The sequence below is a fragment of the Bubalus bubalis genome, chromosome 2 (genome assembly GCF_019923935.1).
Source record: "Bubalus bubalis isolate 160015118507 breed Murrah chromosome 2, NDDB_SH_1, whole genome shotgun sequence".
NCBI classification, from domain to species: domain Eukaryota; kingdom Metazoa; phylum Chordata; class Mammalia; order Artiodactyla; family Bovidae; genus Bubalus; species Bubalus bubalis.
The window spans coordinates 12192875-12213271 of NC_059158.1; the positions used below are offsets into that span (position 1 = coordinate 12192875).

Sequence of the window (20397 nt, forward strand, 5' to 3'; positions counted from 1 at the left end):
CTGGGATTCTCCAGGCAAGAACACTGGAGTGGGTTGCAATTTCCTTCTCCAATGCATAAAAGTGAAAAGTGAAAGTGAAGTCGCTCAGTCGTGTCCGACTCTTCGCGACCCCATGGACTGCAGCCTACCACGCTCCTTCGTCCATGAGATTTTCCAGGTAAGAGTACTGGAGTGGGGTGCCATTGCCTTCTCCATGCTGTAGCTTAAGATCCGGTATTCCCCAGCGAAGATCGCAGATCCTGAGTGCCGCAGCTAAGACCCAGCCCAGCCAAATAAATAAATAAATATTTAGAATAATAATAAAAATCTAACTTCTTGAATCAAAGAAATGGAAGAAGATGCTACAAGACGTTTGGGAGACCAGGAAGGAGGAATGTGGAAGCGGCTCGCTCATTTAAGAATAAAAGCCAGAAACCAAAGTTCCATCCAACAGGAATTTATAAGTATCAGGAAAAAACAGCCCTTGGTTTCTGTGACTGTTTTTCCTTTGGATCTGTAGTTAGTACATGGCTCTTGACATCAAAGCACAAAGCACAGGAGGGATTAAACATTCTCCAAGTGGGTCACTGCTTGGCAGCCCCAAGATACACTGTTTAGAAACCTAAAACCTGGAAACAGACCCAGGAATCTATAGGAAGTCAGTAAATGATAGAGTGACAGTGGAGGAAAAGGTAGTGTTATCCAAAAGTGTTAAGTCAAATGGCCAAACATTTGGGGAAAATAAATATTGCTCAATACTTATACTCTACAACAAAATAAATCCCAGAAGGAGTAAATATTTATGTGCTAAAAATAAACCCCCAAAACTATAAAAGTGCTGGTGGAAGAGTGGAATTTGGGGTCAGGAGTGTGTATGCACTTAATTTGACCGCAGTTTACACTCCCACTGGCAGTGCAAGGGTTCCGTGTGAGCAGAATATTTTGTGTCCCCCCACACAAATATGTGATATTATCTAGTTTCTGGGTTTTGTCATTCTAATAGCACAAGTTTGTTTAAAAATGCACATCTCAGATTATTAATTTAAACATTTCTTCAAATACTTTTTAGCTTTTTGTACTTTCATTTTTATAATACCTGTTTACCTCCTTTGCCCATTCTCTACTGGGCTTTCTGTATTTTTCTTCTTGATTTGAGAAGGTTCTTTGTGTGTTGTAGATATTAATCCCTTGTTAATTTGCACATTGTGAATACCATTTTTCTCTTTGTCATTTTAAAAATACCAGTTTTATAAATGTTAGTCTTTGGTGAACAGAAGTCCTTCATTCCGATAAAATGAAATCCATCTCACACAATCCATAAGTGGATGCAGTGTTGTTTGTGATGGGAAGCTGGAGGCAGTTGGAATGTTCAGTGCTGGGACAGCAGATTGGTAAAATGTTAAGAGGCACACCAAGGAAGGCTGAGCAGAAATTAGAAGCGATGGACCAAGTGCACACAGAACATCTTAAAAATGCAATGCTGAGTGAAACAAGTAAGAAGCATAATGAGGAATATAACACAATATCGTTTATGTCAGTTAAAATGTGTGAATCTCATACAATACATATTTAGCAAAAACATATGCAAATGAAAAAGATACATATTCAGTACCTTAGAATGGTTTTATGAAGCAGAGGAATGGAATAGGAAGTGGGGATTACAGGAAAAAAGTAAATAAGAGAGATGCCTAAGGACTGATTATTATCAACCACTGATAATATCTTAGGAAATGAATCAATAGGACCTGAGTATCCCACACTCAACCACAGAAAAAAAAAAAAAACACAGGTAAAAACATTTTTCACGTGGAGGTAAAAAAAGACTTCCTAAGCATGATACAAAAGGCAAAAACTATAAAAGAGAAGGATTTTCAATCTAGTGAAAGAAAATATATTTGAATTATGGTAAATATACACAACATAAAATTTATTATCTTAACTATTTTTAAGTGTGCAGTTGGGTAGTGTTAAGTACTTTCTCATTGCTTCACAACCAATCTCCAGAGCTCTTTTCATCTGACAAAACTAAAACTCTGTAACCCATTAAAAAACTCCCTGTTGCTCCCTTCTCTCCTCCCCTGGCAACTACCATTCTGCATTCTACCTCTATGAACTTGACCCCTCTAGGTATCCCCGTATAAGTAGAATCATATAATATTTGTCCTTTTGTGACTGGCTGATTCCCTTTAGCATAGTATCCTCAAGGTTTATCCATGCTGTGGCAAATGTTAGGTTTTCCTTCCTTCTTAAGGCTGATTAATATTCCATTGTACTACATGCTGTATTTTATCTGTTCATCTGCTGATGGGCATTTGGGTTAGTCCCACATTTTGGCTATTGTGAATAAGGCTGCCATGAATGTGAATGTACAAATATCTCTTTAAGACCTTGCTGTCAGTTCTTTGGGGTCTATATCAAGTGGAATGACTGAATCCCCTGGTCATTCTATTTTTAATATCTTGAAGAATTGCTATAATGTTTTCCATAGCACTTCATCATTTTACATTCCCATCAACTGTGCACAAGGATCCCAAATTCTCCATATCCTTGCCAACAATTGTCATACCTTCTGGCTTTTTTTGGATAGTATCCATACTGATGGCTAAGGGACATAAAATATTTTTTTAATGGTAAAATTTTAAAAACAGGGGAAAAGTTTGCCTGGTATATGGTTTATATTTCTAATAAATAAAAGGCTGTTAATAATCAGTAAGAAAAAGATGAAAAAGAAAAGTAGGCTATGGGTATAAAGAGCAACTTATCAGAAAAGACTACCAGTAGTTAATAAATATGTATGCATGCTCACTCTTTTCAGTAATGAGAGAAACATAAATAAAATAACATGATGCCATTTAGAGCATGTCAATTGGCAAAGATGTTAAGAAACAGTAATACTCAGTGGTGGTGAGAATATGGGGGAGTATGTGCTCTCATACAATGCTGGTTGAAGAGAACAGAAACTCTAATCATCTTCCAACATGCATTCGTCCCATTTTGCTTAGTCATAGAATCCATTACTTTTTAAACTGACTGTGCTGTTGCTTGGAATAAAGACAAGATTTTTAAGCCTTCCTCACAGCTATGTTGCCAAAGTCTAGCTATGATTTAATTTTAGTCAATAAGATATAAGTGAAAGTACTGTGTAGGAACTCTGGGAAGCTTCCTTAAAAGAATGGAGAAGTGTCCATTTCTGCTGTTTTGCTTCTTCCCACTGTTTTAATGGAACAGAGATGTGATGGCAGGCACTCAAGTAGCCATCTTGGAGCCCAAAGACACTTTGAGGATGCTAAGAAAGAGAGACGTTGAGCATAGATTTGTGTGTCTGAAATGTGGCCTTCGGGTTCCTAATAGTCACCAACTCCTGATATGGAGGGTCTACATTCGGCCACCTAACCATGGAAAATTCCCATTATGTGCAGGTCAGGAAGGGGAGTCACACATCTCTAAGGGGAGCCCTGGCGTTCTGAAGATGACCAAGGTTGCCAGAAACAAATATTCTCATAAAAATGTTTTATTAAAAGTTTATAAGACGTAATAAATACAATAGAAATGTACACGATTTAACTTCCCAGTGGTGTGATAGTGTAAGATTTTAGCAGATATACTTCTGAAGTTCTTAAAGCTGCAGTAAGACTTGAGGGATCCCTCATATGGCAGGCAATGTTGTTGCACTTTAGCTACTAGCACATATGTACAGGTGATATGATTTTCATCTCCTCTCGGAGCCTTTATGCCTCTCTTAAGTGGTACTCTTTGTACGTAGATCTGCTAATGTGAACTCACTCCCTGCTTCCCAAAGCTGTGCTGTGTTCAGGAAGTTAGAAACTGGAAGTAGTTGCATCAAAGCAAAGGCATGGGGGCAGTTTTAAAAATGGGGAAACTGTATTTGTTTGGCCTGGAGAGGAAGAAATTCAGTATAGTGAATAGTGGATAGTGGTCTTTAAATATCGGAGGGGCTTTAAGAAGCAGAGGTAACAAAAGGAAGTGCTTTCTAGGAACGAAAGCTGTCCATCAAAGAACTGTGCTCCCTTGAGGGGTAGTGAGCTCCCCGTCCCTGGAAGTGTTTGTCTGATCTGGATCAAGGTCCTGTGATACCCTGGGGTTTTGTGAATGACTGAACATGATAGCTTTATGAAAAGACAGGAAGAAAACGTCATTGGGAATTGTGTGTCTGAGGAGAAGGTTTGTGGTACATGCCTGGCAGCACGTGGAGAGCAAGACTGAGGTGTAAGTTTAATTTTCTTAATGTCCTTTTTCCCAGATGGTTAACTGGGACTGCCCTGCCCACGTCTCCCAGTCTGTCTCCACCATCTAAACATCCTTTCCCTTTGCCTACTCAACCCTAACAATTTTTGAAAACCTTTCTTCCTCCCCAGAACCTTCTCTTAAAACTTCCTCCTACAGCTGTCACTGAGGCATGTATTGGAGGTGTGTTTCACAGTTACTGACAGAGATCATGGGCTCTACCCCCATGCCCACTCAGCAGAGAGCAGTAAGACCTCAAAGTTAAGGGAATGGCCTTGGAACTCAGACCACTGTTTGAATTCAGGTTTTCCCAACAACTACCTACTACTTACCACACTCAGCTTTAGTTTCCTAATCCTTCATTTGGGGAAGACAATGCAATTCAAAGCTCACGTTAACACCAGGAGTTAACTGAAGGCATCGTATGGACAACCTCTCCTGAGAGGTAGCTATTCTTCATTTTCTGCTCTTGACCACACACAGCATTGCATTGAGGCCCTAAAGCGCTTCACTCCCCACCCCTGCCCCCAGCACACCTGGCGCTGTCTGAATGCTGCCTGTGATTGTGGTAAGACAGGTCGTGGAATCTGGTGCTGTAGCAATGGGTACGTGCGTGCTAAGTCGTTTCAGCCATGTCTGACTCTTGGCGACCCCATGGACTGTAGCCCGCCAGGTTCCTAAAGGAACCTGGGATTCTCCAAGCGAGAATAACTGGAGTGGGTCGCCATGCCCTTCTCCAGCAGATCTTTCCAATGCAGGGATTGAACTGGCATCTTTTATGTCTCCTATATTGGCAGGCAGGTTCTTTACCACTAGCACCACCTAGCAAGCCCCCCTACAGCAATGGTGGCCCTAACTCCACTTTTTTCTCTCCCCATGATCATGACAACCTTGAGAACAGCTGGTCTGTACACCAATAAGGCATATCTTCACATTCAACTTGGACTCATACTGGGTTGCTCACAAGTCTATGTGTGTCTTGTCTCTAGAGCATAAGATCTATTTGTGACACTGCAGGGCACCCCCTTCAGAGAGCGCTGAGCCTCCCAAGCCCATGGGGTTACTGTTACTGGAGAGTTCTTGTTGGATTAAGCAGATCCCAGCTGGGCAGTTCCTCTAAGTCAGCCTGGGGAACGGAGCTTCTCCAGGTGCCAAGCAGATGCCTTGGAGAGAAATGACAGCTGTGGGTGGGACTCAGATACTGGAGAACTCTTGGGTCTTACAGCCTTGAGCTCGCCTTGGCAACAGCTCTTTTCCCTGTTCTCTTTTGAAAGGGAACTATGTGACTGCTGGCACTAGGCAATTATCATTTGTGAACATTTTTTTTTCTCGTGTCATGTCAGAGAAAGACACACACAAACCTTGCCTGTGAACAGTACATTGAGGAATTATAGGCATAAGCCAATCTAGTTTTAAAAATGATGTTGCCATCTAAATTCTATTAACCCTACAATGCAATCTCCCTTAGACCAAAATATTGCAATTTCCTTCTCTTTCTACTTTCTTTTTCTCCAATTTAATTTGATTTTTGCTCTCTTTGGAGGATACACAGTAATCGGGTTAGGCCGTTGCCCATTCAGCATTGCCCGTAGAGTTCCTTGCCTTTCTATTTCAGCCCATTCTATACTTCTTCCTTAATCCACTTTCTGCCCAGTGAATATCCCAAGAAGAACCGGACAGAGATAAATCATTTTGCCTTGGAAACTTATCAGGTTGAAAAAAAAAATAAACAATCTGCTGCCCTCCAAAACTCAGAAAATCATGTTAGCTTAAGCTACCAAGTCTGTTTATTTTCTTTTATCTAAGGGATAGATTTCATTATGAGAGCTGGGCCAGATTGAATGGCCCAAGAAGTCCCTCACACCTAGGGAGTGCCAGAAATAATAAATGTATGTTTTTGTGATTGAAATTGTCCAATCTGAATTTCAGAAGGGATTATGTTTGATTTTTTGGAGGAGGTGAATCATATAGATTTTAAATAATAATTCTGCAACCTCAGCTCTTTTTGAGGGCATGCAGAATTGCTTGCCAACTTCTGAAAGCCCAGAGAGTAATTGATTTAACAAGACTGAAGCAATATTGCTTTTTATGCAGTTTAAGGTGTAAACAAATATTTCCTCTTAACGCATTTCTAAAACTGGGTACAATTACATTTATCAGATTCGATGAAAACAGACATACCTTTCAAAAATCCAGTCTAATCTCATTCCTTCTCTTTCTATAACCAATAAAATGAAGAAGAAAATGCAGAAATTAGAATAGGGCAAGTCATGGAGACTAAGTGGCTTGTTTATTTCTTTCTTACAAATTTCAGTTACATGTTGACTTGTAAAGAAGGAAAAGGGCCCTCTACCTACAAGATCTAGTCAAAAGTGCCTTCTGTTCTTTACAAAAGGAAAATGAAGAAGTCATAACAATATAACATTTCCATCCTGGCAAAGTGGCCCCATGAATGGTTAGTGCAGTTAAGGTCTGGAATCATTCAAAGGAACATCTCTGGCAATTGGGAAGCTTTGGTGAAACCCCACATAAAAACTCAGACACCCTGAACCTGTTCACTAGCTCCAACATTCTGGTCAGCTTTGCTACCATCCTCGGTCTGGCTTTACACACTGGCTCTCTAGTCCACGTCTTCCCTGGTGGCTCAGATGGTAAAGAATCTGCTTGTGGTGCAGGAGACCTGGACTTAATCCCTGCACTGGGAAGATCCCCTGGAGAAAGGAATGGCTGCCCACTCCAGTATTGCTTTCCTGAAAATCCCATGGACAGAGGAGCCTGGTGGGCTACAGTCCATGGAGTCACAAAGAGTCAGGCATGACTGAGCAACTAATACTCTCACTTTCACTTTTCTAACCCACTGGGATCCTGCCACCCTGAGACATGATGGAATTGATGTTGAGATGACCTTCAAAAACATATTTCAGGTAACAGGACTGCTGAGTTACAGACATCCTTGGTTACAGCCCAAGCAACGTGGCTTGAAACATTCTTCAACCAGGAAGGCTGGGCATAAACCAGCAGGCATTTCCTATAGTCTTAAGGTAGAGTCCATGTTCCTCCAAAGAATACAAGCCATTTAATCTACAGGGACAAGAAAGAACATATAAAGGTCCATCAGCAAAATCTTGATCTCTATGTCAAAATTAGATTCATCACTGATAAAGAGATGAATGGATCTGTCTAGATATGTATAAACATAAACTATGTTTATGTGTTACCAACACAACTATGTCCATATGTATATCTATCTATCTGCCTAACTATCTCTATCTCTTTTTGTTTAGCTGTCATGATATGAATATAATTCCAGGTAATATATCTTGTTAACACTTACTGTATTTTATTTATGCGACTTGTATATATGTGCTCAGTTGCTCAGTCGTGTCTGACTCTTTGTGGCCCCATGAACTGTAGCCCACCAGGCTCCTCTGTCCATGGAATTTTCCAGGCTAGAATACTGTAGTGGGTTGCTGTTTCCAACTCTGGGGGAATCTTCCCGACCCAGGGATCAAACTCACATCTTTTGCGTCTCCTGCATTGGCAGGCAGGCTCATTACCATCGCACCACCCTGGCACAATAATGCCATGATGTTTACTCTCTCTTCTTTTTAAATGCGCAAAAGTAAAAATAGCTCCTCCTTAGACAATGCAGCAGGCAAAAGTCTGTTATCAAATCATTGTCAGTGACGCAAAGCGAGCTGTAGAGAAAAACCCTCAAAAATGAAAATTGACTGGAAAAGAAGGCTTGTACACGTTGTGAAGCAGACATGAACACAATTACAATTTGTCTCAAACTTTGCAGGCAATTTACCTTTGGATTGATGTCAAACAGGGAAAATTTCAGCCTGAGGACACTTTTTAAAGGAACTGATCAGTACTGGAGAACAGGGGAAACAGAGAGAACTCGGATGGGTGTGTTAATGGAACCAGCATCTCAGTCCTGCCTGCAGTGTTAATGGGACCAGGACCGTGGAATGAGTATCATTCAAGCAGATAATTCCTGTTCCTGTTAACCCACCTTCAGCCTGCCAATCTGTCATTTTTCTAAAGCTAGATTCTTTTTCTTCTTTCCTATTTTTAGTTGGCAATTATATCTGAGCACTAAGGTGCCACCATCACATTTCTGTGAGACATCCTGGGAGGGAAGCCAGTCGACGACCACAAAGAATACTTGAGGATCTTCAGCATAACGAGAGGCATGGCAGAAAACTGCCTTAGTCAAATCATCCTGCTGCACCCCTGAAACTCACAGGGTATAGTGCGGCAATTATATCTTAATAAAACTGGAAGAAAAAATAATTAAATTTAAAAAAATTACCTCAAAGCAACTTTACCGTGATTTGTGCATGCATAAGTCACTTCAGCTGTGTCCAACTCTTTGTGACCCTAAGGACTGTAGCCTGCCAGGCTCCTCAGTCCATGGGATTCTCCAGGCAAGAATCCTGGAGTGAGTTGTCTTGCCCTCCTCCAGGGAATCTTCCCGACCCAGGGATTGAACCCCATTTCATATATCCTGCATTGGCAGGCGGGTTCTTTACTACTAGTGCCATATGGGAACTGCTTTATCATGATGGACCATCTTTATTTATCACACGTCTAGTGTCTCAGTTCTGTTCAGTTGCTCAGTCATGTCCAACTCTTTGTGACCCCATGGACTGCAGCACACCAGGCCTCCCTATCCATCACCAACTCCCAGAGTTGGTATCTAGCTAGTGTCTAGCTTATCATCTAGTCTAGTGTCTAGCTTATCATCATTGGCTACCTTTGTTTATTAAGTGGCCACCTATTGACTTGTTCAAATGGAAATGATGGGTCATTAACATTATCTGAAACCAATGTAATTCATTCAAAGGGTCCTCATTGTCTGGGGAGGGCCTACGTCCTGATGCCATCAGCTGTTTCAACAAACAAGCAGAAGGAAGAGCCTGGGATTAGCTGATTTAATGTAATACTTTAGCACCTGCCGTGGCCCAGAGCAGAGCCTCTGTCTCTTTGGTACTAGAGGAAGTCGAAGCAGAGTGCTTGGGCAAACACTGATGGCATCTCATCCTTACTTCCTTTTTTACCAGGTAAAATCACAGAGAATGAAAAGTGCAGTTGGAAAAAGTAAATAAGGTCCAGAGGATTGGAGTGTGGGGTTCTCATCAATCCTATCTCCCTTCTAGGGAGCTGTTTGTGCAGTAGTGGGTGGATAGCTTTCTCCCTGGCTTTCAATTCATTCTAATCCATTCTAATCCAATTTAATTTATCAGCACGTGCGTGCATATGTGCACACACGCACACACACACACCCCTTCATTTCCACATGGGGAAGACAACAGGGAAGGATAACCAAAGTGACAGTGGAAGTCTTAAGTTAGATGATGAGTGAACTAAGGATAGCCAAGGATACAGATGAGGCAACAAGGAGATGCTTTGGAACAATGGCCATGAGAGGTACCAGTTGTGCGTGAAGCATGAATGTCTTGGGAGGTGAAATCACATCAAAGCTTTTTCATCAACCCCATCTATAGTCTGACCCTGTTCCCCAGGTTTTGCTTTTCTCCCTCCATGGGACTTTATGCCTATGTACTGGGGTAAGAGAAGAACAGAAGCTGGGTTTGGAGGGGTAGAAGGAAAATACAAGAAGAAAGAAAGAAAGGTGAGAACTAAAGGATGGCCAGCAACCCTCTTGATTTCCCCACTTTCTGGACATTTCCTCTATGTTTACTCTGCAGAGTTTGTGATGATGAGAAGCCAGTCCTGCAGATTCAGCAGCCGAGGCATGAAAATTGGAATTACTCACCTTTGGAGAAGGACACATTTGTGATGGGCTAAATGGAATGACTATGTTCATTCATCAGAGGCTGCAATGCAATGAATTTCCAATTGGTTAACTTCTAAATAACAAGACTTGCTGTAATGAAGGCTGAAGGGTACTTGAGTTTGGTTTTCATACTATAAAAGGCATCAGAATTTGCACTTCTTTCAAGCTCAGTAGGAAGCTCTTGATATTAAAAAAAAAAGAGCAAATTCTGACCAGTGGGTCTTCATCTGTGTGGGCAAATATCTGAGAAATCAATGGCTGAAAATGAAAAGACTATGGTGCAAAGAGAAAGAAAAGTGGGAGAGAGAAGCTTGGCCATGCCTGTCCAAGCACTTCTGAGGGGAGAGGGTGAAAGTTATGTTCCCATCTTAGCGAGGGGACTATCAGACTCTATGCCATTAAACATTCCAATCCAATTCTGATGCCATACTCACCAAGCCCCCTGTGGTGATTTCACTTTCTAGAGAGCTTGCTTTAAGGGAGAAGACATTGCTCAGGCCAGTGCAATTTCTGACCTAGCCAGAGTTACATTTTCTATCATCCATCAATACATTTGCATGTTATGGATCTATTCGAATATTTTAGGTGCAATTCTCTGTTTATCAAGCTGAGTCAAAAATTACATCTTATAAGCTCACTGGGGGGATTCCCTAATGGGGCAGTGGTAAAGAATCCGCCTGCCAATGCAGGAGATGTGGGTTTGATCCCTAGGTTGGGAAGATTCCCCTGGAGAGGGAAATGGCAACCCACTCCAATGTTACTGCCTGGAAAACTCCATGGACAGAGGAGCCTGGTGGGCTATAGTCCATGGGGTCGCAAGAGTCAGTCATGACTGAGCATGCACAGGTGCACACACACACCTAAGCTCACTTCCTTCAGAGCCATAGGTAATAGTCATTATCAAGATCAGCACTTGTTTCCAAATATGCTGCTCCCCAAATCAAGGGAAGCTGACATCGACAAGGATATCAAATTGTATAAGATTAGTCAATTTTGAAGGCACCGTACATGAGTCATTTTGCACTGTTGACTCAATCAGTTTCTAACGGTTTTGGATTTACATACCATACACTTTACTTTCCATTACTAACTTCATCTTGCTCTTTAGCCTCCATTTTTGCTGGTGGCACACAACACGTGAGCTTGTCATCTCTTCTAGCTTAAAGACATCTTCTCGAGGTAATTATCCAGTCTTTGGGGATTTCTCCTCCTGCTTGGTTGATGGAGCTATTCTGAGTCTTTCCAGAATCTGCAGTGGTTTTGCCTCACCTACAACCTGATGTTCCTTTGGGCACCAGGTTAGCTCCAAATTCATTGCCTCTGGAGCTTAGGCCCCTACCCTCTATGACCTCCTCATCTTGACCCATTTTCTTCCAGGCAACCAGATAGCTGAAAACACCTAGAGCTCCCAAGGAAGTTCTAAAACATGTCTGCCATCCCCTGGGGTTATTGGCTTTCTCCCCACCCCCACCATGTCAATTGTAGAGCCATGCCACTCGATTCAGTTTTTGTTCCAATTCATGGTCTGAGTGATCTTTTAAAAACTCAGATTTTTTTTTAATCACTCTATCCCCCAAAGTATTTGAAGGCTCACCATTGCTTTGACAAAGATTCTTGATGAGGTCAATGGAGCTCCAAATGGACTGCTCCAGCCCTGTCCCCACCCCTTCAGGTTCTATATTCTCTCTGACCCCTGAGCCTGCTCCAGCCCCACCAACCCTTTTTCTTTTTATACAAGCTATTGTGCACCTGCCAACCACAGGGACTTTGCATATGCTGCTTCCTCTACGTTGAATGATCTTTCTCCCCTCTTGCCTGGTTAACTCTTATTTGTTCTTCAAAACTCAGTTCAGCCATTAAAAATCCAATGGATGAATATGCTGTTAAGGTATTTAACATACCCCTATCATGCCAAGGGATTCAAAACTATTGTTCAGGTTCTAGTATACTCCAAATAATTCTCTTTTCTGAAATAGTGAGGCATACTATTAAGGTCTAAAACCTTGGAGGGAGGTCCAAGAGGGAGGGGATATATATATATATATATATATATATACATACATATATATATATATACATACATGTATATATATATAAATATACATATAGCAGATTCGCTTTGTTGTATAGCAGAAACTAACACAACGTTGTAAAGAAATTATACTCCAATGAAAATAAATAAAGAGTCTGTGAATAGTGGGAAAATGCAAAGAGAAAGAGAGGGATTTGGGAAGCAGTTTACCACTAATAAGAAAGCAGGATAAAAAAAGAATGAAATAATGTCATTTGTAGCAATCTGAAAAAACCTAGGGATAAGCATAACTAAGTGAAGTAAATCAGAAAGAGAAAAACAAATATGGTCTCACTTACATGTGGACTCTAAAAACTTAATACAATGAACTTATTTACAAAACAAACAGACTCACAGTTTTTTAAAACAAACTTATGGTTGCTAAAGGGGGATCAGATCAGTCACTCAGTCGTGTCCGACTCTTTGCGACCCCATGAATCGCAGCAGGCCAGGCCTCCCTGTTCCTCACCAACTCCCGGAGTTCACTCGGGCTCACGTCCATCAAGTCAGTGATGCCATCCAGCCATCTCATCCTCTGTCGTCCCCTTCTCCTCCTGCCCCCAATCCCTCCCAGCATCAGAGTCTTTTCCAAGAAGTCAACTCTTCACATGAGGTGGCCAAAGTACTGGAGTTTCAGCTTTAACATCATTCCTTCCAAAGAACACCCAGGGCTGATCTCCTTCAGAATGGACTGGTTGGATCTCCTTGCAGTCCAAGGGACTCTCAAGAGTCTTCTCCAACACCACAGTTCAAAAGCATCAATTCTTCGGCGCTCAGCCTTCTTCACAGCCCAACTCTCACATCCATACATGACCACAGGAAAAACCATAGCTAAAGGGGGAAGGTGGGGGTAAATTAGGAGTTGGGAGTTAACATGTACTCACTACCTGGTGGGCTGCCGTCTGTGAGGTCTCACAGAGTCGGACACGACTGAAGCGACTTAGCAGCAGCAGCAGCACTACTATATATATATAATAGATAGTCAACAAGGACCTCCTGTATAGCACAAGGAACTCTACTCAATATTCTGTGATAACCTAAATGGGAAAAGAATCTGAAAAAGAACAGGTATATGTTTATGAACCAGCAAAGTGGTTCAGGATAACTGAACCACTTTGCTATACACCTGAAAACTAACACAACATTGTAAGTCAACTGTACTCTAATATAAAATAAAAATTAAATGAAAAAAAAAAAAGCAGGAGGGAGTGGGAAGAGAGAAGGAAGGTCACTAAGATGGAGATAGAAGACATTCCAGTTGGCTGAGACCAGGCTTGCTGAGAACCCACCCTACAGCTCTGCCCTTCTTGTAACTTAATCCCCGCCTTTGCCTCTTTGTCTATGAAATGCCACAGAGGTGATGAGGGGTCCAAAGCCCTGGAAGATTCTTGAATTAAAAGGCAAGATGGAAAGGCCAAAGTACTACCATTATTATTATAAGGAACGTGTCATAGACAGAAACAGACACCACAATGCATAATTTTTTAAAAATAAATACCATGCTGTCAAGTTGGAGAGTGACTGGCTGTGAGATAATTTGGCAACTGCAGTGGAGCAAATGTTCAGGAGAGGTGAGTATTTTTCCACTCTTCCAGAAGGCTGGGAGCATAAACAGCAACAATTTTTCTTTTTTTTTTTTTGCCTCAATCTTTCAGTCGTGTCCATCAAATGAAGCTTTCAAGTTGAATGCTGAATAAAATACCCTAAACACAGCACAGAGCAAGCCCAGACTGAACATCTTGAAACTGGTAAGCTGAGAGAGAAAGCATGCATATTCCACGTGAATGGCTTCGGCAGTGTCAGAGAATGAAGCACGTTAGAAAAAAAAAAAAATCAGGCTGTGGTTCTCTTCAGCGTGTTCCCTTTTAACAGTCAGTCCAAGGGGAATTCACGTCTTTAACCATAGGATGGACTGTCATAGCAGTTTAGGCGGTGTTGACAGCATCAGAGGGGGAGCAGTTAGCCAGATACCCTATACTCTGTGACATACTAGGGCGCCCTGAGAGCAGAGAAAACTTACAGAAGAGGCACGTCATTTGCACAGGCCAGAGCTTCATGCCAAGCACAGGCAAGGGGTGAAGCAAGCGCAGCCGTGTTTGTGTGGATTCAAGACCAAGGGCACAGCAAGAGAGTGGATACTGCAGCAACAGACTTGCCCACCAGCAAAGAGATTGGCTAATAATAGTTGTGTTTATACCAGAGAGAATTGAAGCCACAGCAGAAGGGGAAACTAAAGACATTAAATTTTAGTAGAGCTAATTTTGGAAGAAGGGGGAAAGTGCTGAGGGAAATGAAACAGGATAAAGCTGTTGAAGAGAAAGCCACGAAGGAAATAGTGTGCAGAGGGAAATGAATGCACGGCCGAAATCGCTACAAGCTGCCCAGCCATAAATATTCCAACAGGGTGAGGGGAAAAAGAAAGCCAAGGTGGATTGAAATCAATGGCAAGAGAAATAGAAATGCTTGTATAAGAAGAATCTGTAGAAGGGTAAGACATCAAGGGTTTGCTAAAAGGTGATGATTGAATGAAAGTAAATTGTGGAGAGTTCTTTCTTTGGCTGAACAAACACCTCTGTTTAAGCCCATATGCATTTTCTTCCCAGCTCCCTTTCTGTCATCCTATGTGCTGTGCTGAGTCGCTCAGTCGTGTTCAACTCTTTGCGACCCCATGGACTGTAGCCTGCCAGGCTCCTCTGTCCATGGGGATTCTCCAGTCAAGAATGCTAGAGTGGGTTGCCATGCCTTCTTCCAGGGGATCTTCCCAACCGAGGGATTGAACCCAGGTCTCCCGCACTGCAGGTGGTTTCTTTACCATCTTAGCCACCAGGGAAGCCCAAGAGTACTGGAGTGGGTAGCCTATCCCTTTGCCAGGGGATCTTCCCAACTCAGGAATCAAACCAAGGTCTCCTGCATTGCAGGTGGATTCTTTACCAGCTGAGCTACCAGAGAAGCTCTGTCATCCTATAAATACTCCTATTTGCACTTTTCTGTCTGGCATCCACTTCCGTCCACATCCATCGTGATTCAGGTTGTGTTTACTCCCATATGTTCTTTATTAAAGTTAAGGAGGTGTTTTATCTGAAGATAGGGTGATGAGGGGGACCCACCTCGGGGAAAATACTAAAGATTTAGGCAATGGCTACCCTGCCTGTTAAGAATGCTTCCCTCAACATCAAAACAAGAGGCGAGTGAAAAACTTCTGAGGTACACACCAAATAAGTGAAGGTGTCGGCAATGGATGTTTAGATCAACACGATGCGATGGGGAACACAGTCACTGGGCATCTCTGCCCTGCTGTCCCCTTAGGACAGTCCCTGAATTCAATGGGAAGAAGGCATACATCTCTCTGTGTGGCTTTGCATAGGGTGAGAAAGACACTGGAGGCCTACGGCTTTTAAGCCTTAACTCTCTAATAAGTAGGTCAAGTGGAAGTCTGCAAATTAAAAGTGAAAAATCAGAAAGGGGCAAAAATTGTACCTCGTGGCTACATTATCAGCAAATAACTCCAGCTTAGCATGGTGAAAAGGGAAAAAAATAAGAAAAAGAATCATCTGATCTGTGGAAATCAAATACATTTATCAGCAAGCACACACACTCTGAAATCTGAAATAGCATGAGTTTTAATATTTCATTTTAACAGATTTTGAGAGTCTCAGTTTGTTGGATAGCTTTCATTTGGTACAAGAGTCCAGAAAAAATTCCAGGCACTAGGAATTTCTACTTACAGGTAGGCCCCTGTATGCTCATTCTAGAGACCCTGTTGGGAGCTGGCTATGGGTTGGGAATCCCCAGCCTGTTCCATCTTTGTGTGAGTGACACTGAGAAGAGAGATAAATGGCTAGACTTTCCTCTTACACTTTTACAGTAGAGGTGGTAACATTTCCTCACTCAGAAATCTGGGGGCTAGAGCCAGCTTGATGACTGAGGGTTGTGGGCTAACTCCAGGCTGACTTCTGGGGAAGAAGAGGCTATGCTTGGCTAGAGTATTAATGTCCCAGCTTGTAGTATTGAGCTAGTCAAAATTCTCCTTCAGGTTTTTCCATAATATCTTACAGAAAAACCAGAGCGAACTTTTTGGCAAATCGAATGTATGAACAACAGGAAATTAGAACAGGGCTGTACAAGGTTACATAGAGAGCCCCCCAAATGCATTATCCATCATTCTGAAATCTCAGAGTGTGACTTTACTTGGAAATAAGGTTGTTACAAATGTGACTAGTTAAGCTGAGATCATACTCGATTAGGATAGGCCCTAAGTCCAATGACTAGTGTCCGTATAAGACACAAATACAGACAGACAAACACACACACACACACACACACACACACACACACAGAGGAAAGATGACCATATGAAGATAAACAGAAGCAGAGAGTCAAGTGATGCAGCTACAAGCCAAGGAATGCTGAAACTTGCCAGCAACCACCAGAAGCTAGAAAGAGGCTAGAAAGAATTCTTCCCCAGCCTTTAGAGAGAGTGCAGCCCTGCTGACACCTAGATTTTGCATTTCTAGCCTCCAGAATATGATGTAAGAGAATAAATCTTTGTTTTAAATCATGCAATTTGTGGTGCTTTGTTATGACAGCCCTAGGAAATGAATATGTAGCCTCCAACGGGTCGTAGGCAGAGAGTCTGCCGATAAGTGACAAAAGGAGTGAGAAACAGAATAACTACAAAGAAAGACCCGAGGACAATAAAAGCACAGCTTCTCAGGACCTTTTACCACAGAGTAAATAACCCGATGGAGCCCACACACACAGCTGGTGATGGAGGGGAAAGGGAGAGGACATTTTAAAAATCAAGTCTCAGGACAATTTTGATGTGCATGAAAGTAACACTTAAATCCTCATTGGCCAGATGCTGCAAAGGGAACAGTGGGCAGGGGCAGAAAAGAAAGCGTCTTTTGTTTCCAAGGGGCAGTGTTTTTAGCTGCACTCTGCTGGAAGCTATTCCTTCCCACTCAGAAGCTCAGGGGAAAGATAAATCGCTCCTCTTAGCAGGTTGCAAGGAGAGATCAGAGGGTTTGCTGAAATCAATAGAGTAGGAGATGCAGGGACTTAGAATAAACCATGGAAGTCAGGCTGGGCAGACGTGTGGGGCAATTGCTTCTCGAGTATTAGCCTACATGCCCAAGGCCAATTCTTTCTTCCATTTCACAACGTGTGGTTCTAAGCCTTTGAGACTTTCCCTGAAGCCCCAGGCCTCCTCCTTCAGTTTTCTTCTTTCTTGGTTTGGTGCATCTTTGTACTGCATTGCTCTGAGAAAGTTTAGGCCATCCACTACACATTCATTCGAGCTCCTGCCCCCTTTCCTACAAGGACCCATTGTCTGTCTCTCCTCACCTGAAAGAATGGAAGTCTTCCTCGTGTTCAAAGTCAGCTCTCCCTCCTGATCTCTGTAACTCCTCGTCTTCTCAGGGACCGTGCTCCATCAGCTATCTCCTCCTTCATGTCCCTTCTGTATAAAATATATTCAATCCTTCTCAGTTGAGGAAATCTCACCCTGGCTTCTGGGGCAGCTCCCATCAGCCTTGATAATGACCCTTTTATTCTCCTCCTCTTCTTGAGGCTTCTTGGAAGAACAGACTTCATTTTTGTCCCAATCAGGCTCTTGGCCCTGACATTAAACTCAAACCTTCCTAGCCAAGGTGACTGCCAAATAAGATGGCACATCTACTCTTATCATAGGTGACTCTCTCAGTGGTATTTATGAGCTGCTCTCCTTGAAACTCTATTCTATGACTTCAGGGACACTATGCTCTTCTTGTTTTAAATTCTCTTCCCTTGATTTCTCCTTTTATTTGGGAATCATCCCATGGTCTTCCAATAGCCAACCCCCCCTTTTAAAATTCTGAGCCCTCTCCTTTTTACTCTGAGAGGAAAATGTTTGGGAAGCCTCTGCCCAAAGACTGTCATCTATACCCAGATCTTAATACATGCTGATGAATCCAAAATGTATATCTTAAAAAAAAATACAATAGACAACAGAAAAACCAAATATATATGTATCTAAAACTCTGTTATTTCTCATTACGTTCATATTCCACAAGGTCTCCCAATTCAATATGTTCAAAGTTCAGCTAATCATCTTTTCTCTATTACTCCTTTACCCACCCCTAACCCCCTATCAAAAACCCTTGCTCTCCCACTAAGCTTCTTTCACTCACTACTGATAATTCAACTAAGGTTTACTGAAGTACCAAGTATCTAAGTGTCTGGTCCTGAGCTTGCAGAGATAAATGAGATCTCCAAGAACAGTAGGAAAGAAAGAAAAGTAAACATATGTTATAGTTTAACAGCAGAAGCAAACCTAGACGATGTATAAGATTAAGAGGTAGCGTGGAAGAGAAGATGATTATCTGGATCAGAGTAGGAGAAAGATTAGGTCAGCCGTGCCCAGGAATGCTCCCAAAGATAGATGAGATAGTCTCTTTCTTACATGAGCTACAGCTCTGTCTCCCTTAATCCTCACCACTACCATTCTCCACCCAAGCCTGACTCCTGGGAGTTTTCCTAGAGTGATCTTCTACATCTCTATAAATTCCTATCAGATCTATGTGCAAAAATCTCTCAAAGCTTGTCTCTTGGATGAATTCAATGTATTTCCTAATGGGCTTAGCTCCTATTTCACTTTCAACTCTACTTCCATGAGTGCAAGGAATTCACCCACTTTGGTTGCTTGACTATCATGCATGAATAGATCTATTTCTGTACAAAGTTGATGCTTAATTTTGTTGAATGCAAAAATGCTCCAGAGTGAGATTCCTAAAACTTAGATATGATCATGCCACTTTGCTTTTTACAAATCTTCAGGGCTCCTCGTCACAAAGTAAAACTGAAAACTAGCTTGGCAGACAAAGCCATCTTTACATTCTGGGCTCTGAAGATTTTATCAGCAGACATATCATTTAGTCAAGATTCTGTGTTTTGTTTTCTATGCCCCCTCTTAGAATTCATTTACCTTTCTGGTCCAGATGGACTTTTTTATCATTTAAAATTTAGGCATCTTATTTTTATTTATCTCATTCACCCTTTCTGTCCCAGCACAACCCTAACTTGTCCTAGACTGTCTATCTTCTTAGCCTGTCACAATATTTATCATTAATTATATCTTTGATATATTCACATACCTACTTCCCCCCAAAAATTGTGAGCTCCAAGCTCCTTGAAGACAGAGCCTGGGAGTCAGAACAACAACAACAAAAAAATCAATCTAATTAGCTTATGATGGTGTCACTCTTGGGTCAAAGAGAAAACCACAAATATAAACAAATACAAGCTGATTGGAGATTCTCCTTCTACTGTACACATATTGCTATCTCCCAGGGTGAAATTATATTACGTTTATATAAGAAGGCAATCAAGTGTGTAATATATTTGAAAAGATTTCTATCAAAACGGTTGAGATTTTTTTAAATATTTGGGAGCTTACAGAGGATAAGCTTTAATTATCTAAAGACTCATTGGTATGGAACACTTCATTGCCTTCTAAAACTATATAAATGGATAGATACAAGGGTTACAAAACATACAGCAATACCTTCAGAGCAAACACAAGATGACAAACTCTGCTGATGTGATCTGCACCATTAAACCCCAAAGGAGAAGCTAGAAAAAACATGGATAAAAGCCACAAAGCTGAGGAGACTATAAAACATTTAGCAGGAGAAGGGCAGGGAGGGCCGGAGTTCTAGATGCCTGAAAGAGATCTTTCTTCTTTCAGATGTAAAGAGTAACTACTGCTTATAAAGTGTTTTCAAAATCATGATATTTAGCATGCGTTTGACTCTCTTGATTTGCAAAGCATGATTGTGAATATCAACTAATTGATCAACCTGCAAAACAGTCTTTAGAATTCAGTAATTTGTTGTTGTTTTTCAGTCACCCAGTGGTGTCAAACTCTTTGTGACCCCGTGGACTGCAGCACACCAGGCCTCTATGTCCCTCACCATCTCCTCGACCTTGCCCAAGTTCATTGCATTGGTGATACTGGACCCCAATTAATTAATTAATACTGGATCCCAACTAAAGAAGAGCAGACATGCCTGGAGAAAGTGAAAGTGAAGTCGCTCAGTTGTGTCTGACTCTTTGCAACCCTGTGGACGGTAGCCTACCAGGCTCCTCCATCCATAGGATTTTCCAGGCAAGAGTACTGGAGTGGGTTGCCATTTCCTTCTCCAGAGGATCTTCCCAACCCAGGGATTGAACCCGGGTCTCCCACATTGTAGGCAGACGCTTTACCGTCTGAGCCACCAGGGAAGTCACAGAAAATCCCCTGGTTGGGTTAGAATCCTCA

The 20397-nt window shown here is 41.9% G+C and overlaps 1 long non-coding RNA gene across 1 annotated transcript; it reads left to right on the top strand.

Moving 5' to 3' along the window:
- Positions 1–92: 92 nt before the first annotated feature.
- Positions 93–8552, top strand: LOC123328238. The gene is made up of 2 exons (XR_006543052.2): positions 93–157; positions 8306–8552. It is a non-coding gene; the product is annotated as an uncharacterized LOC123328238 (long non-coding RNA).
- Positions 8553–20397: the final 11845 nt, after the last annotated feature.